Genomic DNA, 27,798 nt, shown 5'->3' with positions numbered 1-27,798 from the left:
CTATTTTCTTCCCCCTATGATCATTTGTTTTGTTTTTTAAATTCCACATATGAGTGAAATCATACGGTATTTGTCTTTTCTGACTTATTTTGCTTAGCATAATACTCTCTAGCTCTATCCATGTCGTTGCAAATGGCAAGATTTCATTCTTTTTGATGGCTGAGTAATATTCCTTTGTGTATATATACCACATCTTCTTTATTCATTCATCAGTCGATAGGCATTTGGGCTCTTTCCATATTTGGTTATTGTTGATAATGCTGCTATAAACATCGGGGTGCATATATCCCTTTGAATTAATATTTTTGTATTCTTTAGGTAAATAACTAGTAGTGCAATTGCTGGATTGTAGGGTAGCTCTATTTTTAACTTTATACTGTTTTCCAGAGTGGCTGCATCAGTTTGCATTCCTATCAACAGTGCACAAGGGTTCCACTTTCTCCACATCCTCACCAACATCTGTTGTTTCTTGAGTTGCTAATTTTAGCCATTCTGACAGTTGTGAGGTGATATCTCATTGTAGGTTTGATTTGTATTTCCCTGATGATGAGTGATGTTGAGCATCATTTCATGGGTCTGTTGGCCATCTGTATGTCTTTTTTGGAAATCTGTCTATTCATGTCTTCTGCCCATTTTTTAATTGAATTATTCATTTAATTGGTGTTAACTTTTTAAAATATTTTTTTAAGATTTTTTTTTATTATTTATCTGAGAGAGAGAGGGATAGAGCACAAGCAGGGGGAGCAGCAGAGAGGAAGAAGCAGGCTCCCCGCTGAGCAGGGAGCCCGATGCTGGGCTCGATCCCAGGACCCTGGGATCACGACCTGAGCCGAAGGCAGACGCTTAACCGAATGAGCCACCCAGGTGCCCCTAATTGGTGTTAACTTTTATAAGTTCTTTTATATCTTGGATATTAACCCTTTATCAGATATGTCATTTGCAGTTATCTTATGGGGAGAAACTGAGAACTTTTCCTCTATGGTCAGGAACAAGACAGGGATGTCCACTCTCACCACTGTTATTTAACATAGTATTGGAAGTCCTAGCCACAGCAATCAGACAACAAAAAGAAATAAAAGGCATCCAAATTGGCAAGGAAGAAGTAAAACTTTCACTATTTGCAGATGACATGACACTCTATATAGAAAACCTGAAAGACTCCACCAAAAAATTGCTAGAACTGATACATGAATTCAGTAAAGTTCCAGGATATAAAATCAATGCACAGAAATCTGTTGCATTTCTAAACACCAATAATGAAGCAGCAGAAAAAGAAATTAAGGAATCAATCCCATTTACAATTGCATCCAAACCATAAGATACCTAGGAATAAACCTAACCAAAGAGATGAAAGACCTGTACTCTGAAAACTATAAAACACTGATGAAAGAAACTGAAGAGGACACAAAAAAGTGAAAAGACATTCCATGCTTATGGATCAGAAGAACAAATATTGTTAAAATGTTTATACTACCCAAAGTGGGGTGCCTGGGTGGCTCTGTTGGTTAAGTGTCTGACTCTTGATTTCAGCTCAGGTTGTGACCTCAGGGTCATGAGATCAAGCCCCGCATTGGGCTCCATACTCAGCGGGGAGTTTTCTTGAGATTCTGTCTCTCCCACTCCCTCTGCCCCTCCCCCCCATGCTCTCTCTCTCTCTCTCTCTCAAATAAATAAATCTTAAAAACAATGTCTATACTACCCAAAGCAATACACATTTAATATAATCTCTATCAAAATACCACCAGCATTTTTCACAGAGCTAGAACAAGCAATCTTAAAATCTGTATGGAACCACAAAAGACCCCAAATAGCCAAAGCAACCTTGAAAAAGAAAAACAGAGCTGGAGGCATCACAGTTCCAGACTTCAAGTTATATTAAAAAGCTGTAGTGATCAAAACAGTATGACACTGGCACAAAAATAGACACATAGATCAAAAGAACAGAATAGAAAACCCAGAAATGAACCCACAACTATATGGTCAATTAATTGTCAACAAAGCAGTAAAGAATATCCAATGGGAAAAAGACAGTCTCTTCAACAAATGGTGTTGGGAAAACTGGATAGCAACATGCAAAAGCATGAAACTGGACCACTTTCTTATACCATACACAAAAACAAATTCAAAATGGATTAAAGACCTAAATGTGAGACATGAAACCATTAAAATCCCAGGGAATACTTTTAAAGCTTGCTGATGATTGCAATGTGCAATCTAAATTGAGAAACACAAATGGTGAACTTAATCAGTTGAATTCACTTAATTAAATGCCCTTATGATACATACAATTTCTTTAATCAAGTAAACTAGGGCCTACTAGAAATTTTAAAAAAGGAGTTTATAAGGATTTGCAATCATGGAAGCAAAGCTGTAGTATTATGATACACGGATGCTACATCTATGAGAACAGCTGTATGTCTCTTGAAACACACCTGACAGAAGGACTGAAGGTACATCATGATAGAGATAGTGACCCAGCTGACTATTTGTTTCTTCTTTTTTTAAAGATGTATTTGTTTATTTTAGAGGGGTGGGGGTGAGGGGTGGAAAGTGAGGGTGGGGAGGAACAGAGGGAGAGGGAGATAATCTCAAGTAGACTCCCAGCTGAGCCTGGAGCCCAACATGAGGCTCGATCTCGTGACCCTGACATCATGAGCTGAGCTGAATCCAAGAGTCGATGCTCAACGAATGGACTGAGCCACCCAGGCTCCCCCGAGCTGACTTTTTCTTGAGAACATTTGCCAACACTCTGAGGAGGAGGCATTGTTGATTAAATTTAAACTCACACTTGCATCGTATGTTTGAAATTGGTTGTCATGTTTAATTTAACTGTTAAGTAAATTTAGTTAGAAATTTATACACAGTGGTTGATTAATTTATTTTTAATTATACCTCCTTCTACTACAAAGCCTAGCTAAAACCACAAAGAGTGCTTTGGTTATATGAAAAAGTGCCCCCAGATTTGCTCACTGCATTGGTTCCCAAGAAGTGATGACTACTTCTAGTAAAGTCGTCCTTGTCTATGTTATAAAGAGAATAGGGATAGAGGCCTGGGGACCACAGCCTTGAATGGGGTGATTCCAAGTGAGTAATCCTTAAAATTTAAGATACCTTGGGTTGTCGGATGCATGAACTCATTGATGAAATTAGTGTTCAGACAAAGGGAGAGTTGGCCCAGGAGCAGAAATCAGAGTTTGGGATACCCCTCAAACAGGGGGTTGTGGTTTCACTGTTGTTGTTACAAACCTTATTGCTTTTGATTTTGTAAACTATAAATGTGTGTTAATTTGGTAGAAGTTAAATGAATAATAAAAATATGTGGAAGGATACATATTTTAATTTATTAATAGTGATCCCTCCTAGGGAGAATCAGATGGAATTGGGAAAAGGATGACAGTTATTCTAGTTTTTGCTCAAATTTGCTTGTGAATTATCCATTTTCTTAACAAGAATATATTCATACATTACTTCTATACTTAAATGAAATAAGGTAAAAATGAAAGAAATAACAAAAGAATATATCCTAGGGAAAGAGATTTCATTTGAATGAAATGAAAGACTGGCAGAGTTTAAAATGAGAATGACATGGTAGACTAAAAGAGTCTATCAATTGCCAAGCAATATAAATAAAAACAGACTCACATCTAGACAGAATATAGTTTAATTTGGGGGATGCAAATATAAATAAAAAATCCTAGAAGGTGCCAGAAGAATAAAGTAAATCCCTATATTAGAAGAAGTATAGACACTGTATTTCTCACCAGCCATACTTGTTCTAATGAAATAATACAACAATATCTTCAGATATCTAAGGAAAAATTTGAACCTAGAATTCTTTATGTAGCCAAACTATTATTTAAACATGGGGGAAAATAAAGATATTTGAAACATTTAATTACTGGAGTCATCTTTACCTATAAATTTCCTCTAAGAATATTAATGGAACCACTGCTATTCAACATAGTACTAGGAGTCCTAGCCTCAGCAATCAGACAGCAAAAAGAAATAAAAGGCATCTGAATCAGCAAAGAAGAAGTGAAACTCTCACTTTTTGCAGATAATATGATACCTTATGTAGAAAACCCAAAAGACTCCACTCTAAAACTGCTAGAACTCATACAGGAATTCAGTAAAGCGTCAGAATATAAAATCATGCATAGAAATCAGTTGCATTTCTATACACCAACAACAAAACAGAAGAAAGAGAAATTAAGGAGTTGATCCCATTTACAATTGCACCCAAAACCATAAGATACCTAGGAATAAATCTAAACAAAGAGGCAAAGAATTTGTACTCAGAAAACTATAGAATACTCATGAAAGAAATTGAGGAAGACACAAAGAGATGGAAAAACGTTCCATGCTTATGGACTGGAAGAACAAATATTGTGAAAATGTCTATGCTACCTAGAGCAATCTACACAGTTAATGCAATCCCTATCAAAATACCATCAACTTTTTTCAAAGAAATGGAACAAATAATCCTAGAATTTGTATGGAACAGGAAAGACCTCAAATAGCCAGAGGAATGTCGAAAAAGAAAAGCAAAGCTGGTGGCATCACACTTCCGGACTTCAAGCTCTATTACAAAGCTGCCATCATCAAGACACTATGGTACTGGCACAAAAAAGACACATAGATCAATGGAACAGAATAGAGAGCCCAGAAATGGACCCTCAACTCTATGGTCAACTAATCTTTGACAAAGCAGGAAAGAATGTCCAATGGAAAAAAGACAGTCTCTTCAACAAATGGTGTTGGGAAAATTGGACAGCCACATGCAGAAGAATGAAACTGGACCATTTCCTTATACCACACACAAAAATAGACTCAAAATGGACGAAAAATCTAAATGTCAGATAGAAATCTATTAAAATCCTTGAGGAGAACACAGGCAGCAACCTCTTCGACTTCAGCTGCAGCAACTTCTTCCTAGAAACATCGCCAAAGGCAAGGGAAGCAAGGGCCAAAATGAACTATTGGGACTTCATCAAGATAGAAAGCTTTTGCACAGCAAAGGAAACAGTCAACAAAACCAAAAGACAACCAACAGAATGGGAGAAGATATTTGCAAATGACATATCAGATAAAGGGCTAGTATCCAAAATCTATAAAGAACTTATCAAACTCAACACCCAAAGAACAAAGAATCCAATCAAGAAATGGGCAGAAGACATGAACACACATTTCTCCAAAGAAGACATCCAAATAGGCAACAGACACATGAAAAAGTGCTCAACATCACTCGGCATCAGGGAAATCCAAATCAAAACCTCAATGAGATACCACCTCACACCAGTCAGAATGGCTAAAATTAACAAGTCAGGAAACTACAGATGTTGGCGAGAATGCGGAGAAAGGGGAACCCTCCTACACTGTTGGTGGGAATGCAAGCTAGTGCAGCCACTTGGAAAACAGTATGGAGGTTCCTCAAAAAGTTGAAAACAGAGCTACTCTATGACCCAGCAATTGCACTACTGGGTATTTACCCCAAAGACACAAATGTAGTGATCCAAAGGGGCATGTACACCCGAATGTTTACAGCAGCAATGTCCACAATAGCCAAACTATGGAAAGAGCCTAGATGTCCATCTACAGATGAATGGATAAAGAAGATGTGGTATACATATACAATGGAATATTACTCAGCCATCAAAAAATGAAATCTTGCCATTTACAACGACATGGATGGAACTAGAGGGTATTATGTTAAGTGAAATAATTCAATCAGAAAAAGACAAGTATCATATGATCTTACTGATATGAGGAATTTGAGAAACAAGACAGAGGATCATAGGGGAAGGGAGGGAAAAATGAAACAAGATGAAACCAGAGAGGGAGATGAACCATAAGAGACTCTTTTTTTTTTTTAAAGATTTTATTTATTTATTTGACACACAGAGAGAAAGCACAAGTAGGCAGAGAGGCAGGCAGAGAGAGAGGCAGAAGCAGGCTCTCCACTGAGCAGGGAGCCCGATGCGGGACTCGATCCCGGGACTCCAGGATCATGACCTGAGCCGAAGGCAGTCGCTTAACCAACTGAGCCACCCAGGCACCCCCATAAGAGACTCTTAATCTCAGGAAACAAACTGAGGGTTGCTAGAGTGGAGGGGGGTGGGAGGGATTGGGTGGCTGGGTGATGGACATTGGGGAGGGTATGTGCTATGGTGAGCACTGTGAATTGTGTAAGACTGATGAATCACAGACCTGTACTCCTGAAACAAATAATGCATTATATGTTAAAAAAAAAAAAAAGAATATTAATGGAAGATGCATTCCAACAAAATGAAAAAATAAATTCCCAAGGTAAGCAAAGGACACAAAAGAAATAATGAGCCAAGAAACAAAGATCTGAATGTTAGAGCAAGCTTAAAAAATAATCTGAATTTAAAATACCAATGACAGCAATCCACCAGAGGTAAAAAGCCATAAGCTATGCTGAATCTAAATACATTGCTTTGAAAAATATAAAAGAGCATCTGTGAGAAGCATATAAATAGAAACTGATAAATCCATGATCTTATCGGGACATATTAGTACACTTTTCAGAAGTTTTTTGACAAAATTAATTACATACAGAATTTGAATAATCTAATGCATAATTATGATTCTATATCTATATTTATATTTATATATCATTGCATCCAGTAAAAAGAATAAAGGTCTTTTTTCTCCAAATACATACGGAAAATTCACACACAAAAAGCATAGATGACACATTAAGCCATGAAAGTAATCCTCTATTGATTACAAAAGTAGAAACTATGCCAGGCGCATTCATTACAATAAAATTAAAATCTATGCCAAATGGATAGAAAGCAAAACTTTGAAATTTAAAACCAATTTCAAATATATTTTGAGTTTAAAGAAAACTATATGATAAACTTCTTAAAAGTGATAAATGAAAGCACAATATGGTAAAGCCTGTGGAATTAAAATGAAGTTATGGTCAGAGAAAAATTTATAACCATAAGCCAAATATTATAAAGTTATAATGACTGAAAATAAACTAAGTGGTCTTCCAACCTAAAAAACTTTGAAAATAATAACAAAATAGGCTTTAAAAAGTAGAAGAAAAGCATTTTAAAAGATAGAAATAGTAATTAATGAATCAATCTTTTAAAATGTTTATTTGAAAACATTGATGACATTACAACAACCTTTGAAAATCTTATTAAGAATAAAAAGACAACTGAAATGCCATTAGAGCCATAAATACCAATAGAAAAGAGTAAATATCAGAATATATGTAAAACTTTATAATATTACATTTGTAAGTTATATGAAATGGAACATTTTCTAGGAAAATGTGATTTATATAAAAATGATCTCAAAACAAAGTAGTATAATACTGTATAATTGAAATGGGAATCAAAGAACTATTATTAAAAATGGAGACAGGACCAAATAGATATATGGATGATTTCTACCAAAACTTCAGGAAACACATAATCTCCATGACCCATAAATTATTCCAGCACATCAAAAAAATTATAAAGCTAAATTTAACTAAATTTCAAAAACTTGGCAAGAGAGACAATAGAATAGAAAAGGAAAGCATAGAACATTCTTAAAATATGGAGCAAATTTTTTAAATAAAGATTTTATTTACTTATTTGACAGAGAGAGAGATAGTGAGAGCAGGAACACAAGCAGGGGAAGTTGGAGAGGGAGAAGCAGGCTTCCCGCCTGAGCAGGGAGCCCGAAGCGGGGCTCCATCCCAGGACCCTGGGATCATGACCTGAGCTGAAGGCAGACGCTTAACGACTGAGCCACCCAGGTGCCCCTGGGCAAATTTTTTAAATTAAATGTCAACAAATAGAATACAACTCTGTATTAAAAGAATAAAGCACATGACCAAGTAGGGTTGTCCCATAAATGCAAAGATGATTCAGCATATGAAAATTTTACCAATGTAATTTAGTACATTACAAAACAGATTAAAGGAGAAAATCTTTTTGATCATCTCAAATAGATGCAGAAAAACCATTTGATAAAATTCAATGACCCATAAATCATGCACAACTTTCAATCAGCTAGAAATAGGACAGGTTTAAAAAAAAATTTTTTTTGAAGAGTATCTAACAGAAATCTAGAGCAAACATCACACCTAATGGTGAAACAGAAGTACTTCTAATTAAGTTAGAAAAAAGACAAGGCTGCCTATTATCACTGAGACTCTGAATTTTGTGCTGGTGACTTTATCTTTTTTTTTTTAAGATTTTATTTATTTATTTGAGAGAGAGAGAGAGAGAGAGCAGGAGCAGGGGGGAGAAGCAGGGGGAGAGGCAGGGGGAGAGGGCAAGACTCCCTGTGTAACGGGGAGCCCGATGTAGGGCTCAATCCCAGAACCCTGAGATCATGATCTGAGCCGAAGGCAGACGCTTAACTGACAGCCAACCCAGGTGCCCCTGTGCTGGTGATTTTAGCCAGAACTTGAAGACAAGAAGAAACAGGAGTTATAAGCATTGGAAAGGAGTCATCATCATTTATAGCAAAAATACATTTTTATACTAAAACCCAAAGAGAGGGTGCCTGGGTGGCTCAGTTGGTTAAGCGACTGCCTTCGGCTCAGGTCATGATCCTGGAGTCCGGGAATCGAGTCCTGCATCGGGCTCCCTGCTCTGCAGGGATCCTGCTTCTCCCTCTGACCCTCCCCCATCTCATGTGCTCTCTGTCTCTCTCATTCTCTCTGTCTCAGATAAATAAATAAAATCTTTAAAAATAAATAAATAAATAAATAAATAAATAAATAAAACCCAAAGAGAGATAGCTGATAAAACTAATAAAAAGAGTTAAGCAGTGGCTAAAATATGGGAACCAAATATTAAAATTAATCAGTTTAAAAAATTTCACTCAGTATTAAAATAAATGCAATTCAGTTTTAGTTTTTGCCTAGGTCCCAAGGCAATAGGTGGCAATTACTTCCACATTTCAAAGATGGTACTGCACCACTTGTAAAGGACTAATCCCTGAATCTACCCAAATCAAAGGTATAAAAGTATTAAAATTTTGGAGCTGAAAATAAAAGACATTGTTTCTTTGGCGTGAAATGGACTACATGGGCCCACTTGGAGAGACCGACACAGGTTTCCCAGAGTTTGAGGGCCCAAGAGGACAGGTGTTTGACACCCATCTGAGGTTTCTAAAGACACAGTAAAACTATATGTATTTCTAATATTCATATACGTGTTTGTAAACCTGTAAGGATATATCCTACACCTACAACAATAGTTACTTTGGCATGGGGAATTAGGATTGGGACAAGGAAGACACAAGCTTTATTTGAGTTGCTTGAAGGAGACATTACATTGCTGCATCAGTGGGTAAATTATATGCTGAAAACTTGCTTTTTGAAGAGACTATAACTGCTGAGTCCACACATTCATTAATAAATACCACTTTTGATAAACAACCCAAAGTGCTTTCCAAAGTCTGAAGACATAACTTACTTCCATAAAAAGACTTCATTTTTGATCTTAGACCTTTTTCATGAACTTTATCTTAAATACTATGTTTATATTATAACCATATGCATATTATAAAATTTCAAATAATATAGAATAATGTAATTAAAGTTAGTGTTCCCCATTCACTTCTCCTTTCTCTAGTAATCCACCTTTCCTCAAACTAATCATCATTATCAGTCCAGTGTGTATCTATTGGGATAAAAAATTTTGTGCACTTACATGTATATTTATGTGCCTATAACACATTCACACATTATTCTGCAGCTTACTTCTTCACTTAATAATCATCAACATTGTTCCATTTAGATCTGCATGCTTTTAAATTCTGCATGATATTTTACTATAGATGCCTTATAATTTCTTCATTCCCCTGTTAAATATCCAAAATTGAGATTTTTCCTTAATTTTTACTGCAATGAACATTCTTGTACATTCATCTTGGAGTACAAATTAAAATACACAGATGGGAGTGGGATAAAATGGTTTCTTAAAGGAGAATCAAAATGCTGTTACTGCAGAAGGAAGGAAGGATAGATGGATGGATGGATGGATGGTGGGTGATCAAAAGCAAACCCCCAAGATTTGAAATCTTACATATTTATTTTATTTTATTTTTAAAAAGATTTTATTTATTTATTTGAGAGAGAGCAGAGCGAGAGAGTGAGTATGAGCTGGGGGAAGGGGCATAGGGAGAGGGAGAAACAGACTCCCCGCTGAGCAGGGAGCCCAACACAGGGCTCGATCAAGGACCTTGGGATCAGACCTGAGCGGAAGGCAGACGCTTAATCAACTGAGCTACCCAGGTGCCCTGTAATCTTACCTATTTAAGTAAAATGTTTGCTTCTGTAATTTGGTTGAACTGTGTGAGAATGCTGAATGGTATGCTTGGGTGTTAGAGCTAGGTTGAAAATAACCAGCCTATAATCCGTGAATGTGTAAACTTTGGTCTTTCAGAGATAAACTGAGACTGAGCTTAAGTTCACATAAGCACCTTTATCAATGAGAGAAGTAAAATGAAATTATGTATCATATTGATATCATTCTATATGAAAGGGAGGATTGGCAAGTCTTTAGCTCATATTGATGATTAGAGAACACTGATTAGGGTAAGTAAGGCTCCACTGTGGAATATCTATACTAATTTTGTAGTGTGAAACGCTACATAATTTGGTATTACTGACTGACTGATTGTTAACTCTACCCTTGACTCTGAGCTTTGTCAATTCAGTCTTAACAACTAAATTCTTTTGATTTAGGGGTTCCAGACCAGGTTTGGGAATTCTCTTTCTCAAGCTTCTTACCTTCACTTAACTCTTTCCCCTGGATCCTAATGGCTTGGCTTGAGTGATAACCTGTTAAGGTGGTCTGTAAAGCCCTTCTATCTCTGGATGGGGTGATGATCCCACCATTCCTTAGCTCATGGGGAATGTGTTGCAGCTGTCTGAGGAACACAGATCATTAGTGATTTTGGCAGGATTTTGTTGGAAGCACAATGCTAAAGATGAAAGGTCAGTTTTATTTAACTGATGAAAACAATGAGTAGCAGATTAGGCTAGTTTTCTGGTAAACAGTGCCATTACTGTCCAGTAAATAGTGTCAAGATGTCTTGATGAATAACATACATGGAGATAAAGAAGAACATCTCTCAGTGATGGAAAATTAGGTATCTTCATGAACTCAAATATGCCTTTAGTTTTCTTCTTGCTTTGATCTGTTCCCTAAAACATTTATCAATAGGTCATTTGGTCGTACTCATGGAAAAAATGAAGTATGTTCCGCTGAAGACACAGTCTACAAAGAGGGCCCAGCTTAAAGAAAATTCTTTTCATCTGAAGTGTTAAGACATCAAAACAAAGCAGTGTGTTCCATGCTACTCCTGTATTGCCCACCCGTCTGTTGAAGCTCAAAGATGACCTGGAATGCAGTAAGAAAAGAGCCAGTCTAATAAAAATCGAATGCAGCATACCAACCCGTCAGCGTCCTTCATGGCAAGATGGAAGACATAGTTTTGGCCTGATTGCATGCGTTTTTTTTTTTGTTTTTTTTGTTTTTTTTGGTTTTGAAGCACATGTTAACAGTCCATGCTGAGAGGCAGAATCTTGAGACAAGAAGCTACATAGTGCTTGCTATCTGGAGAGTTAGGTTCTCCATAGTACCTGAGGGGCTCTATGGTAGTAAATGCTTAGGGTAAACGCTTTTTTTTAAGGGTACATGCTTAAAGGAGAACATTGACTCTTGCAAGGTGTTCGAGGACCAGTTAGTAATTTTTTGTCATGGTATCACTAGCAATAATTAAAGGAACAGCTAACATTCATTGAATGCTTATTGTATTTAATACTTTTTTCAATACATTGTTTTCAATACTTTTCAGGGATAATAATGTTCAGTCCTCACAATAACCCTATGAGAGGAAAAAGAGGCACAGAAGGGTTAATAACAAGTGTTTCAAGTCACATGGCTAGTGTTAAAGTTGGGATTTGAACCCAGGTGGTATATAAGTCTTGGACCACGCTCTCAGCATTATACATATACCATTAAATTATCTCCTAGAGGCCTGAAGTAACGATCTCAAATCTTTTATATTTGTGGTGGCTGATTTTTTTTAAAACTCATCCTGACTTCCCCTAAAGGACTGTGTATGGCATAAATAAATTAAAGGAAAAATAACTCGAACCAATTAACTGTGGGTTTTTTCCATTTATTTTTAGCGTTTTGCAATACCCCTCAAGATATTTGGAGACACCCCACTAAGTGGTGAAGCAGATAGCAGTAGATTGGTCTGTGACTTTAAGTGAATGAATTTCCCAAGCACTTAAAATACTAAGATTTCCACTTAAAACATTTTGAAACATCCTGATGCCTGAAAAAAGAAAGAGCAAGAGAGAGCCAACAAGCTGACCAAGGTGAGGAGAATCTAGCTGCTTACCCATGTCTCTGCTTTGTTGCCTCAGATTTTAAGGGAAAAATATTTTGAAACCATTATTTAAAAATGGAGCTTTTTGGACACTGATTCATAACTGTTTTTGATCTTCTGGCCTGTTTTTGCTGAAACAATATATTGTTTTACAAGCAGTGCTGAGCTCCAATCCCACATTTCTGCTGACATAACTATTATTATTTCATGGTTTCAGCATCTTTTCTGGTAACCTATGCATAATTTAAAAAAATAGAAAGATAATGTGTACAAATGCATATACATGTGTGTGTTTTGGTGTGTGTGGGGGGAGGAAAATCCCTCAGGGGAATGCTGCACTGGCATTGAGTCCATTCAGATTTTTCTGAGTATGGACAGCAAAGCAGATGTGCCCAAAGCACAGTGTTTACAAAACTACCAGTTTGTACAGTAGAAACAAACTGATTCGATAGAATGAGTGGATAGAGTTGTGTGTTAGTGAGGTAATATCTGGCTTCAGGAGAGCACAAGGAAATGTTATTTTCTTGGGTGAGAATTTTTCCCTTGGAATGTTCCTATACAACTCTCTTAACTTGCTGCTGCTTCTTTCTACTCTCCAAATGGAAATAATGGTGGAGGACAGAATTCAATTGCCTTGTAGCTCTTTAAGATCCTAATGGGTTTTGCTCAACTCACTGGCTGATTTGTATATTAAGCAGAAAATAGAGAAATCTAATACTTCAGTAATGCTTATTACATCATTAACTATAACAATACTGCACATTTGTATAGCATGGTGATTTATAAGCACTTTCAAATAATTTTATCATTTGATTTTCTCTCAAATTCAGGAAAATCAAGGCAAGCAGTATTATCCCTATTTTACAGATGAGAAAACTGAGACTCAGACAAGTTAGAAGATATGATGAATGGCAGCCAGCTGGTGAGTGTTAGATCTGAAATTAGACCCAGATGTTCTGATTCTCATGTTGAGCTTTTTTTTTCAGTATACCAAGATCCCTCTAGTCTTTAAATATGACATTTATGGTTCTGTGGTTATAATATAAAGCTATTGTAGAAAACCTGAAAAATATAGAAGAGGTAAAATCCCCAATAATAATACCAACCAGAGATATTTTCTCTTAATATTCCATATTTTTAATGTACATAGTTATATACAGGTACACTTCTAATTTATTTATATCATATATTATATATGTAAATGTGAATATATATACATATATATGTGCACCTCTGTGTGTATGTATATATATATATGTGTATACACACACACACACACACACACAACACACAGAGGCATATTTTTTAGGTTAGTACCTACACATAGCTTGAATTTCAAAAAGTTAACCATAGGTACTCTGTTGTACAGCAGATTTCTAGATTTCTAGGATTTATTCATCTTGCATAATTGAAACTTCGTTGTGTGCTTTAAAATGTGTCAAGAGGATAGATCTCATGTTAAATGTTCCTACCAAAAGACAAAGACAAAAACAAACATAAAAACACAACAACACATACATCACAAAAGAATGCAAGAAAATTTTTGGAAGTGATGGCACCATGGGTGTAAGCATATGTCCAAACTCATCAAGATGTATACATTAAATGTGTGTAATTTTTTTGTATGTCAGTTATACTTCAATAAGACTAAAAAAGAAAAAGAGAAAAATAAATTTCAAAAAGCATATAGAGTGTAAATCTTTTTCCTACTGTTATTCTCTGGACTTACAATGTCCCTCTCCATATGTTAAAATAATATTAGTTTCTTGAAGAGCTCTCTAGAGATATTTTATTTAGAGCTATTTTATCCGTGCAAGTAAAGATGTACATACACACATACACATGTATGTTATGTATATATATTTTTATATATGTATATATATTATTTATATGTAGGTATGTATTTGTATATATGTGATACACATGCACATACACATATATTCTCTTCATATGGTAAAACGCTATGCACCCTATTTTGCATTTTCCAAAAGGATCAAATATCTTTATATTTCTTACTTAACAATTTATCTTTGCAATTTTTCCATATAAATATGTAAAGAGTTTCCTAAGTCCTTTTTTTATGGCTGCATGGATAAATATTAACCTGTCCCTTACTGATGAACATTTAGATTGTTTCCAAACTTTACTAAAACAAACTACTCACACTATGCACAGTTATATATAAGCCACTTTGAGTGTGTGAGTTTGTGTTTTAGTATAAATTCTGAGAAGTGAATTTACAAGGTTGAAGGATATGTAGATATCCAACTTTGTAATATGTTGACAAATAGCCCTCCAGAGGTGGAACCAATTTACACACCTATTTCTTCATATCTACTAATAGACTGTGTTATAAGTTTTTGGTATTTGACAATCTGATATTTAAAGCATGATTTCACAGTCTATTTTTAATTTGAAATTCTCTTATTATGAATGGAGTAACTTTTCATGTTTGAAAACAAATATATTTTCTGTGAACTGTCTCTATGCCCATTTCTTATTGGCATGTTGCTCTTTTTCTTCTTACTGATTTATAGAGGTTCTTTATATATTAGGGACATTAATCCTTAATTTACAACATAAATTGCCAGTACTTTTTTCCAATTGGTCTTTTTTTTAAAACTTTGCTTGTGAAAGTTTTTGTTTTGTAATTAAAAAAAATTTTAGGGAGCCAAATCTATCAACTTTTTCTTTATAGCTTCTGGATTTTGTGTCATAGCTAGAAAAACCTTCCCCAAAGATTGTAAGAGAATTTTCCGTCTTGTAGAGTTTTTATAATTTCAATTATTATATTTAAATATTTGATCTTTCTGGAATCTATTTTAAATAATGTATGTGGTATGAATCCACTATCTAGTTTTTGTTTGTTTCCCAACGGATACTTCTTTGTTCCCTTACCATTTAATAATTATTTTCCCTACAAATTCGAGATACTCTTTCAATATATTTGTGTTTATTTCTTTGCTTTTTATTATGGTGCAATACTCTGTCTCTCTATTCAAGTTCCAGTACCATCTGTTTTAATTCTTGAGCCTATAATAATGTTATAAAATTTATTATAATGATGTTTTTGCCTCTCTAGTACATCTTCATACTTCCCTTTTCCTTTTTATTCTTGCTTGTTTATTTCACTGTATGAACTTTAACATCAAAAAAGTGTTGCTATTTTTATTGATATTTTGTGGTATTTATAGATTAATTTAGCAGGAACTAGCATTTTTATAGTGTTGAATCTTCTTACCTAAGAACATGGTGTGACTTGCCATTTGATCAAGTATTCTTTCTGTCTCTTAGGAGTATTTAAAATACTTATTCAGATAAGAAATTTGTACATTTCAGGGTGACTAGGTGGCTCAGTTGGTTAAAAGTCTGACTCTTGATTTCCACTCAGGTCATGATCTCAGGGTCATGAGATAGAGCCCCATGTAGGGCTCCATGCTGGTTGTGGAGCCTGCTTAAGATTCTCTTGCCCCTCTCCTCAACTTACACACACATGCTCTTTCATGCGCTCTCAAAAAAAAATTTGTACATTTCATGTTTTTTCTAGTATTTTTTGTTTTTGCTGCTCTTGTAAATTGAATTGTATCTTCCCTATTTCTGTTTGTATATATAGTCAATTGATTACATATTAATTTCATTCAGCCAACAGCAAAATGTGATAATTTTACTCCTTTGCTCCCAATTTTTTATCATTATTTCTTTCTTTCATCAAAATTTCTTTGGCTAATACCAAGAAACAATAGTCAGTTAGATATTAGTGGCAATAGCAGAAATTATGGTATTTTTTTCAGATTTTAAGGGCAATATTTCTAGTGCCTTCTCATTAAGCATTATGCTGGCTTACGTGTTGAGAGATATCAGGTTGAGAATATTTTCATCTCTCCTATTTAATTAACAGTTTTCTTCAATTATTTGTTAAGGTCAAGCAGAAATGTTGAAGTTTACCAAATGTCTTTTGAAAATCTATGGAGAAATTATAGATTGTTTTTCTTAGATCTATTAATATGATGAATTACAATAATAATTTTTTTCATTATTGAACCATCTTTTCATTGCTGAAATAAATTACTAGATAATAGCATATGATTCTTTTAAAGAGCTGCTGAAGTCTGTTTATTAATATTTCTTTGGCATTTGCATCAATAATCATAAGTAAGATTGATTTATATTGTTGTGCAATTGAGTTTTGTTATCAATGTTATGCTTGATGATAAAAAAGGTGAAAGCTTTCTTTTTTCTGTGCTTTGGAACAGTTTAACTAGCTGTGGAATTATTACTATTATTATTATTATTATTACTATTATTATTATTAGGACAGGTAGAAGTTCCTCACACAACGATCTAGCCCTGGGGATTTTGAGGGAAAATAGTTCATTATTAGCTTCCTTCATTTCTTCTATAGCAACTGATTTATTTAGATTGTTTATCCCTTGATGAAATGTCCATTTCATCAAGGTTTAGATTTATTTATTTATTTATTTATTTAGATTGTTTATCCCTTGATGAAATGTCCATTTCATCAAGGTTTCCTAACATATTTGTAAAGTTCAGAAAATCATTGTATATGATGCTTTTTGGTTTCTTCTGTATTTGTATTTGTATTTCTTCTGTATTTATTTCTCCCTTATTTTATCTTTTTTTAGATTATTGTATTTTTATTACATGCAGTACAGATATCTTTTTTAAAAGTTTTTGTTTTGTTTGTCTTCTGTTTTAATTCAAGTATAATTAACATACTATGTTATATTAGTTTCAGATGTACAATATAATGATTCAACAATTCTACACATTTCTCAGGGCTCATCAAGATAAGTGTGCTCTCCCTTATTTTATCTTGTTTGTGCATTTATGATTTTTCCTTTCACTTTTCTTAATTAGGTTATTAAAAAGTTCATTGATTTTATTGGCTTTCTCAAAGATTCAGTCTTTGAATTTATGTATTAGTTTGAAAACTAATTTATGCTTTAATATTTTCCTGCTTTTATTAAGTAACTTCTTGAATTGGATACCTAATCTATTTTTAAAACTCTTTCCTGTTAATGTAAGTACCATAAGGAGGTAAGGGCTATATGTTTAATGTAAGGACTATACATTTTCCTGTGAATACTATTTTAGATATTCTCATACACATTTTCATTATTATTATCATTATTATTATTATTATATTTTAAATAGTCTTCATAATTTATTTGGATCTTTTCACCTCCTTGAATATTTTTTTGATATAATGTTAAATGATTCATTAGTTGAGTATATCACCCAGTGCTCATCATATCATGTGTCTTGAATATTTTTTAAGATTTGATTTTTAAGTAATCACTACACACAACATGGGGCTTGAACTCACAACCCCAAGATCATGAGTTGCATGCTCTACTGACTGAGCCAGCCAGGCACCCCACCTCCTTGAATATTTTTACAGTTGATCATCCACATGCATCCTAGAAACTCTAATTTAGTCTTGCTCATTAAAAAAAAAATGACATGTCTTTCACATTCTTTTAATCTATAGGTTAGCATTTTATCCCTTTCTTCTTACAGTTTATCTGTTGAAGGACCTGGAGCACATGACTTATAGTTACCTACAGTCTAGGTTTTGCCAATTGCACATCTGTGGTACAGTTCAACATAATCCTCTGACCTTTGTATTTTCTCCAAATTGGCAGCCAGATCAGCCTTGTGTTCTATCCCTTCGGCAAGACTATAAGTGATGGTATGTTTTTTCATCAGGAGGCACATAGCCTGATTATATCCCCCTTTGTGGTGTTGGCAGCCATTGATGTTCACTGCTTAGATCCATTAATTTATTGGGGCTTCAGAATGGTAATCATCTAACTTCATCATTTCTTCATCACTTACTACTTGTACTTCTTTTATAAAGAGATGTTTTTGATTGGCTGCCAGTCATGTAGGAGAAACAGAATAAGTCAGATTTTTCCCTTTAATTACCAGTTTTAAGTAGCTTACTACTATCCTTTGAGAGTGACCAATTAGCTTTTTAAAATGTCATCATAATTCATGGATTTAAACATACTTGGTAGGTTGCAATCAACTGCAATTATCTTTTGTGAAGTGCAAGTTCTATTTTTGGCCAATGAATGTCTCTTCATGTTGGCTCCTGGATCCTTTTGATGGAACCCTGGCAGTCTTTTATAGTTTCTGTGCTTTCCGGTATGATGACATATTCCAGATTCATCTTGTACATTTCTAGACCTGGAATCAGCTATTCCTGAAAAATCCCTGGTTTACTTTATTGAGAAATTGTATTTTAAGATCACTGGGTAGGTATTACTAGGAATGCTCATTAGTAATGAGGGTGTTTTTCAGTGGACAGAGGCAGAACACATGGAGACCTCATGAATGTATATGATCTTCCAACTCCAATTCAGTATTTCTGTTTTTTTCCCTTAAGCTTTTCAGTATTACACCTATGCATCTCCTTTCTTCCATTCTCAAGACACAGGGGATAATAGAATTAGAATATCCCCATAATTACCCATTTACTCTGGCCAACATTATATGCATAACAGTCTCAGAATAACTAAACTATCACACAAATATAATTACTGAAAATAGTTTAAAAATGTTTTTGCATATACTTTCCCAATTCTACCCATTTTTAATAGTTACAATATATACATTATTGAAGCATATACCCATTATATACAACATTCTCTCCCTTGAAGCTTATATTCATTAAGCAACTGTAAGCAACTAGAGGCTTAATGCTTGCCACCAGTTTTTGTGATATTTCCCTACTCATTTTGGTTTTCTGAAGTTAATTTTTCTATTAAATTTATAAGGAAGAATTCATGGAACAAGATTCTCTAACTTCTTACACACTGATAATGGTTGTGCATTTTCTGTATGAAAGTCAATTTTCTAGGTATAAAATCTTTGGTTTACATTTTCTTTACTTGGATATCCTAAATATTTTACTCCATTGTCTTCTGGCATAAAGTGTTACTGACAAAAAATTTATTGATAATTTAATATTTTGCCTTTGAAAGACATTGTTTTTGTGTAAAAACACAAAGGACTTTTTTCTCTAAAGTCCAATAATTTAGAGTATATTTTCATGTTGGTCATTCTGCTTCAGTATTTGCAGACACATGGTATGTGCTTTCAATATGCAATTTTAATTGTTTTTTTTTAAAGATTTTTATTTATTTTAGAGAGAGAGAGAGAGAGAGCCAGGGGAGGGGCAGAGGGAGGGGGAGCTAGAGAATCTCAAGCAGACTCCCCACTGAATGTGGAGCCCAACACAGGGCTCGATTCCTGAGATCATGACCTGAGCCAAAATCAATAGTTGGACACTTAACTGACTGAGCCACCCAGGTGCCCCCAATTTTAATGTTTTTATCATTTAAATTTTAGCAAAGTTTTCTTAGATTATAAAATTTAGTGTTTATTCTGCCTCCTTGTTTCAGTTTTCTTTTTTAGGGATGTCTATCATCTACTAAATATATGTTGCTGCTCTTCAACATACTACAGTTTTTTCTAAAATCCTTTTTTATTTCCCCATTTTTTCATTTCTAAAATTTCCTCCTTCTTAAAAAATCTTCTGTCTTCAAGATGCCATAACAAAAATACCATAGATTGTGTGACCTATAACCAGAAATTTACTTCTCATAGTTTTGAAGACTAGGAAGTCCAAGATCAAGGTACTGGCACATTCAGGATCTGGTGAGGTCCCATTTCCTGGTTCATACATGGCCATCTTTTTTGCTGTACCCTCACGTATCAGAAGGAGTGGAGAATTCTCTAGGGTCTCTTTTATAGGGACACTAATCCCATTATAGCTATATTAAACCATTTGATATTGTCCGAGGTGTCATGGATACTTTCATAATATTTTTTCTGTTTTTTTTTTTTTTTCTCTGTGTTTCATTCAGGTAGGTTCTATTGCTACTTATTCAAGTTTAAGTGTCTAATCTTAATTCTCTCCCCAAATGTCTAATCTCCTAGTGAGCTCATCTAGTGTATTTTTCCTTCAGATACTCTTTTTCTTTATACCTCCATTCATGTTTTTAGAAAGAAACCTTCTATTTCTCTCCCAATAATGTTCATGCTTTCCTTTACATCCTTGAGCATATATGTAACGTTTATAATATCTTTTTTATTTTTATTTTTTATTTTTTTATAAGATTTTATTTATTCATTTGTCAGAGAGAGAGAGAGCACAAGCAGGGGGAGCAGCAGGCAGAGGGAGAAGCAGGCTCCCTGCTGAGCAAGGAGCCCAACGTGGAACTCTATCCCAGGACCTGGGATCACGACCTGAGCCAAAGGCAGACACTTAACCGACTGAGCCTCCCAGGTGTCCCATATATTTTTTTTAAAGTATTTTATTTATTTATTTGAGAGAGAGTGAGGGAGTGGAAGAGGGGGAGGGAGAAGCAGGCTCCCCACTGAGCAGGGAGACCAATATGCGGCTCCATCCCAGGACTCTGGGATCATGACCTGAGCTGAAGGCAGACGCTTAACCAACTGAACCACCCAGGCGCTCCCATTTATAATATCTTTTAAAGAGTCTTGCGTGCTAATCCATCCTCTCTATTATGTCTGGGTCTGTTAATAGTGATTGGATTTTCTTTTCTTTCTTCCTTTTATGTGTACAAAGGTTTTTTTTAATTTTTAATTTTTTTATTATTATGTTCAATTAGCCAACATAAAGTACATCATTAGTTTTTGATGTAGTGTTCAATGATTCATTAATTTCTTTTGAGTATAGTTCATCTTTTTTTTGCTTCTTTGCATGTATGTTAATTTTTTCTTGGATGATGAACATTTTGAGTTTTACATTGTTGAGTGATGTATTTTGTTGTATTCTTTTGAAGAGTTCCTTTTTTTTCTGGTATACACTTAAGTTATTTAGGATCAGTTTGATCCATTTGAGGCACAATCCTAATTTCTGTTAAGTCAGGTCTGAAGTAACATTTTTTCTAGCGATAATTTAGTTCTACTACAAAGGTGAAAGACTTCTGAGGGTTGTATCGAATTTCTTATGAATTACAAGGTCTCTCCATACTGACTGCTTTGTGAGCTCCAGGAATTGTTTGGCCTACTGCATTCCAGTATTTCTTTCCCTGGCCTTAGGGAATTTCCACTCATTAATGTGCACATCCCTACTCAAGCAAGATTCAAGCGACCTTCTGCTGATTCTCAGAGCTCTCCTTCTATGCATCTACCTCTTCTTCAATACTCTTCCCTAAAAATTACAGATATTTGAGCCTTCCTGAACCTCTGTTTCTTCCATTCAGCAAGGCTGATTGGCTCTGGGTTAACATTCTCTGAGCTGCATTTTTGAAACTATCTCCAGGTAGTGGGCTGTTACAACTGTAGGACTCACCTGATTTGCTCTCTTTTCCTCAGGAATCACTGCTAAGCTACTTGCTGACCATCGTCTGAAAACAGTTGTTTTATATATTTTGTCTAGTTTTTTTTTTTATATTAGGATGGCAAATCCCATGGCAATAAATCTTTCAAGGAAAGAAGTGAATGTCCCCTACTTTTTCTTTTAAAGACAAATTTCCATGACCTAATAACTTCAGGGATGTCCTGGTTCAATATATTACAATGGCTTATTACAAGTATATGCTTCCTTTTGTGTGTGTGTGCATGTGTGTGTGTGTGCATGCACACGAGAACATCTGGGAAGGAAAGGGGAGCATTTCTGGCTTAGTATGGTGATTAGTTGATTTCTCTTAAAATTGGAACATGAGACTACTACTTGGGTGAAGTTAGTTATTTGGAAGGTAATTCCATGAAACAGATTTGAGGTAGTGGGGATGTGAGGTCAGGAGGAAAACCACTGTAGAAAATAGATTTTGATTCTGCTGTGATCTCTTAAGATGTATACAGAACTGTATATCAAAATAATTGGAAGTTGGGTTTTCCCTGGGAACATTAATTCCTTTGGACTGCCAGGCTGTGTTTGCTCCTGGACTGACCAAACTCCCTTGGCAATGGAGAAGGCCCTGGGGTTGGAATGTGGAAAGAAATTAGGCACACTCCTGAGGAGGGTGCTGGCAGTGCAAGGGGAACTGAAGATGCTCACTGTTAAGAGCCCCAGCTAAAATCAAAGGTGAGCTGAGAGTTCTAGCACAGGCACCAGAAGTGTCTGCTACAGCATGATTTTTCCCACAGGATCAGAACACAATACTCAAAACTAGAATGTGAAAGTTAAGTCTGACCAAGCCACAACCGAGGCTTGGTCTTAAGGTAGTTTCCTGTTTAAAATCATAACCTTGAAGATAAAAAGATCCTATGGCATGGCTATAATTTTAATCATTTACACATTTGCCACCAGAGTAAAATAAATAAATAAATAAATAAAACATAGCTGAGCAAAGGTTTGGAGGTGGGTGGAGCCCTCACTTGATACAGAAGGCTAGGAGCCTCTTGGAGACTTCCTTTGGCTTGGATTCTGGAACCTCTTTTCCAAATATTTCCTTTTCTGCATCTCTTTCCCCACTCCTAGAGTTCTAGTGTCTTTCTGTCACACAAAACAGCACTGTTAAGTATAGCTCCAGTGGAAAATAATCCTAAACCTTCAGATTTAGCAAATCCTGTCCAACCAAATGCTGACCTGCTGTCATCATTGACAAATACTTTTAGAAAGACTTGATGCCTATTAAAAAGCTACAGAACACTAACAGGAAAAATGATTTAACAACCTGCTCCTGCCCAAATTCTTAATCTCCATTATTTTCCATGTAATGGGATACTTGTTCCTTTGCATTTCCTGACTCTAAGCATAACAAGTCAAACTTTACAGCCACAATTGACTTCTCCTTCCAACACAATTCCTCTACTCCCTGAAAGTCAAGCCTTTATCATAAAGTCTTCTCTGGATTAGTGTTAAGATCTTGACCAGAGTAACAGATGAGACAGAGCACATGTCCTACTCATGATGAAATAACCGGAAGATGAAGGAACATACCAGGGCACTTTGGTATTGACAGTTAAAATCCTGTTCTTTCCAAGATGACAAGTTGGTGTCTATGCTAAGGAGGAAGATACTATTTATGATTTTAGGAAGCACTTGAATGTTGAGATGGTGGTCTGTTTTCCTGGTAAAGTCCTCTCCTATTCTAGAACTTGTTTATGAGCATGCTAGAGGACTAGACTTCTACTGATTAAACATTCCCCCTTCCCTTTATGACTTACCTTAACTTCTGATGAAATAGATGCAAACCCCTATAAGCACTTTCATGAATCTGTACAATCATCAGAACAGGGGCAGAGCAGGTAATGACATTAGCCAAATCAGCCTAAATTAGGGTAGAGTCCCAGGGTATGATATTGAATTGCATCAGGATATTACACAGAGTGGCTTACATTATACACATCTAAGCAGTAAGTAATGATCTTATTTGAAGAGTGGAACCAAAGCTGGCCCTGTAAGAGACTGTGAAGACATCCAAGACAAGAGTTCAAGTGCTGAAAACCTAAAAGTTTTAGAAGCAGAGTGCAAGACAGGATGCAAAGTTCAGAATGGAAGGTTCAAGTCAACAGTTCTAGAAGGCTGGAACTTTCCTAATGGATTGTGGCCAGGTGGGAGTGATCGGTGGAATCAGATAAGAAAAGGTGGTTTTGATCGATTGGTTTAAGCTGCAACTGAGCTGCTTTGGACAGGCCCTTCTCATATCCTACCTTGTATTCTTGATTGAATATCCCATCCAGAGTATAAGCACTTTGGGGATAATGTGGCATCGTGTAATTTTCTATAACCAGCATACCACCCAGCACAATGTTTTGCTCCCTGCATGTTTCCTAACCGGCTAAAAACCCTCCTAACATATCAGCCATTTCATTCAGTCTGGCATAAATAACACTAAGTGCTAGTTCATGTAAACTACATTTGACAAATCGGTGTTAAATGTTTTATGATTTATTATACCTGGCAATATTTACTAAACCCATTTTACTCTTTAAAAAGTAAATCAAGAACATATTTGCAGGAGGTGTGTGAATTTTAAATCACTTTCACCCACATTAAATGGTCTCATTTAATTTAATGAGAATAGTCTCATTTCCATTAGGAAGTTCTCTTGTGTTTTACTACCTCAATGCCCTAAAGAGGGAGTCAAGTTTATATTCCAGCAAAGGGGCAGAGTTCCCTGTGCCACTTTCATAGAAAACCTGCCTGTGTTATATTGAAAATTCCATCCTGCACTGATTACTGGTCTCAATAAACACATTATGATGGCTTTTATGGTTACCAGTGTTTGAGAGTTATTAGAAAATATAATGAAAAAAATTTAATATTACCATGTGATTGCTTCCTACATTTTTTTCTATTTTAAAGAGTTGGTTAAAATGGTAATGTGCACCTCTGTCATCCCAATACATTGCAGTTATTATAAAACTAAGAGACACCCATGAACTTTAAAGAGCAGCTAAGCAACCCAGGTTTGATGCTTTCCAGATGACTTGGTATTGGGCAAAGTTATCTCTCAATCTCAGGGCCACTGGTGCTCAGAGTGGACAGTGAGGATAGGCACACTCATTTCACATTCCCGTCAAATATGACATTTACCAAATACTGAAAATACACGAAACTTGTGAAATGATGTTTATGGGCTATAGATTAGTTTGTGTGTGTGTGTGTGTGTGTGTGTGCATGCACATGCATGTGTGTAAAACAGAGGGAGCTCTTTTTGACATAATGAATTAGCTTCTATAGCCTTTAGAACAGGCTGTTTTAGGCCTTGAGAACTCAACTGAGATTTCTGAATATCCAAATGCTTTTAAAGGTAACAACAATTATTTTTACTTTCTGAATGATATGATGAGGTGAGAAAAGAGTCTTCATTCCATGGACTTTTAAACCACTCTAGACTGGAAGAGGCATTCCCCAAAGAGGAGTTACACAGAAATCAGGGGCAGAGAGGTCTAATATCTATCTATGGTGGCTTCAGAAGGTATCAACTTGGCTAGTCTTAACAGCAGTTCCCAGAATTCCCTTTCCATATATTTCTACAAAGGGCAGCCCACAGAGAAATGTGGGAGATTTGGCAGGTGGAAGTGAAGCAGAAACCATCTTGTAGCTCATCATGGTATTGCTGATCTGTTGACTCACCTCACTGGTGTGAAGTAGTAGCTACACCTACAAATACTTCACCTTTCCTTGGGTTCACCGTCAGATTCTCCAGCTCCTGGGCTAGGTTTATGTGTTTAGTTCCATGATGAAGGGCCCCCACTCTCCATACCACTAAAGTCAGAGGCAATAAGAACTGACACAGGATTCAGTCTCTTTGTGAGGCTCTTGCCCATGCTTGTGGATTCTCCCCCAACATGAGACATCCATCTTCCTTACACACACACACACACACACACACACACACACATCTCAGGAAGCAGAGCCACAGGCTGTCCCTATATGTATATACACTGTATATGTGTGTATATATATAAATGTAGAGCCAGCGTATATACACATAGGGACAGCCTGTGGCTATGCTTCCTCAGTGAATCCTGACTATAAACCATCTCTCTCTGTCTCATTGATATTGAGGCTTGAGTTGAAGGCTTAGATTTGTTATTGTCTTTGTTATTGAAATATATTGTTCATTTTGTTCTTGGTGATCTGTATTAGAGAAAGTGCCCTTGTAGTGGATTTCCAGAACCTCCCTTTAGAGATTGCTTTAAAAGAGCTGCAGTTGTGAAATCTGGGAAGCTTTCCAAGGTTCTTTTATTAACCTCTCCTCGATCCTCTTCACTGTGGTCCCTCTATTGATCAATCTATTTTATATCTATGGAAAGGAGATGATGCTTAAGAGAGTGGCTGTGGAAACAACATCTTTATCTATTCTATGATTTACACATGTCACTTTAGAGAAGAAACTTCAGAAAGAATTTTTCCAGTGGCCAGTCCTGAGAACTTGGTCTAAAATTTGAAAATCAAATTATGTTTAGTCTTGCACTTGGAAATTTGGCTCAATTCTCTCATGATTTCTTTTTCACTTTGATCTGATATTCAACATGCAGGACACAGTTGGATGCAGGATTCCAGACCTGATGACCTGGCCTGTCAACTCCTTTGTTACCTCATCACTCAGAAAAGGGGACATTTAGAATTTTGTTGATAGATTGGCTTATATAGGAACAAGCTCAGAGTGATCCAGCTTTCTCTTCCAGATCTATGTTGGCTCAGTGATGCTGACAGTAGCAGAAATTGCTTGTGATTGCAAGAGCGATTACCTTCAGCCATAGGGAGTGGATCTGTTCATTCTCGTCAGCGGACATGGTGCTCTGTCATTACAGTCATGGCAGTCATCTTGAGGTTTCCAAATGCCTTCAGGCCAGATGTAAGGCATACTGAGCTTGAATTGATCTGGAGCTTCATGAAAGCCAATCCAATTTCTAAGAATTTAAACTGAGCGTCATAACAACTCACAGTTACAAAGTGCTGATTCAGGCTTCATGCCAAACATTTTACAGGAATTTTCTCATTAGAGCAACTCTCCGAGGAAGTTATTATTATTCCCATGTTACAATTGAGAGCATTGAGGACCCGAGGGGTTAAATAATTTTTCTGAAAGTCATATGGCTAATAATTTGAAGAGCTAGGATTTGAACTCAGAATGTTGAATGCAAAGGCCATGTATATGATCGCTGTGCAATACTGGGAACTGAAGGCAAGTCCAATGGGAAAGAATGAAATAATTCACACTGTTGAATTACAGCAATAGAATAGTAGCTCCCCCTGCTTTACTTCCCATCCTACCTCATGGTCAGAGAATAGACTGGAGAAGAATTAGAAGTTCATGCTTATCACCCTCTCACAGCCCTCTGAGACAAGGTCAAAAACAAAAACGGACTCAGTAGGTGAGCAGTTACCACAAAGGCACTTCCCATAGACTCTACCCCTCCTGCCTGTGACCCAGTTCTCTGCTAGGATGCTAGGATAACAGATCAGAGTAATGGTGATGTTTCTCTGAAGTTTTACTAAATAAACGGGGAAGCTGAACATACAAATTTTCTCAGACTATTAAATTTTTACTAAGTTAGGGAGTAGGAGTGAGGCAGGATGGAAAGATACTACTCCTTTTGGCAAGATAAGCAAAACAAAATCTGGTTTACATGATTCTAGTCAAATGTGCTAAGTGCCCTATTACCCAGAGAACACATTTGTGCTCCATGTTAAACTGTCAGGACTTGTTCCACTGAGTTGTATGTGGAGAAGAAAGCCAGTCCCGCAGGCTGCTTCCTGGTCCTGTAGACCCACTTGGATAGGCCCGTAGTTCAGCATGACCCTGCTGGTTCCCATTAACATTTTTGTTGCCTTGTCATTGATAAAGAAATAAAATCAATATTATGACTCTCACTTGATTTATTGTTTGTAGCTTTCAGCATTGCCTTTGCCCTTCAGATCTTTAAGAATTGATGGGATATATTCAAAATCAGGAT

Source organism: Neomonachus schauinslandi, chromosome 4 (assembly GCF_002201575.2).
Source record: "Neomonachus schauinslandi chromosome 4, ASM220157v2, whole genome shotgun sequence".
NCBI classification, from domain to species: domain Eukaryota; kingdom Metazoa; phylum Chordata; class Mammalia; order Carnivora; family Phocidae; genus Neomonachus; species Neomonachus schauinslandi.
Note: the sequence above shows the minus strand (reverse complement) of the source record.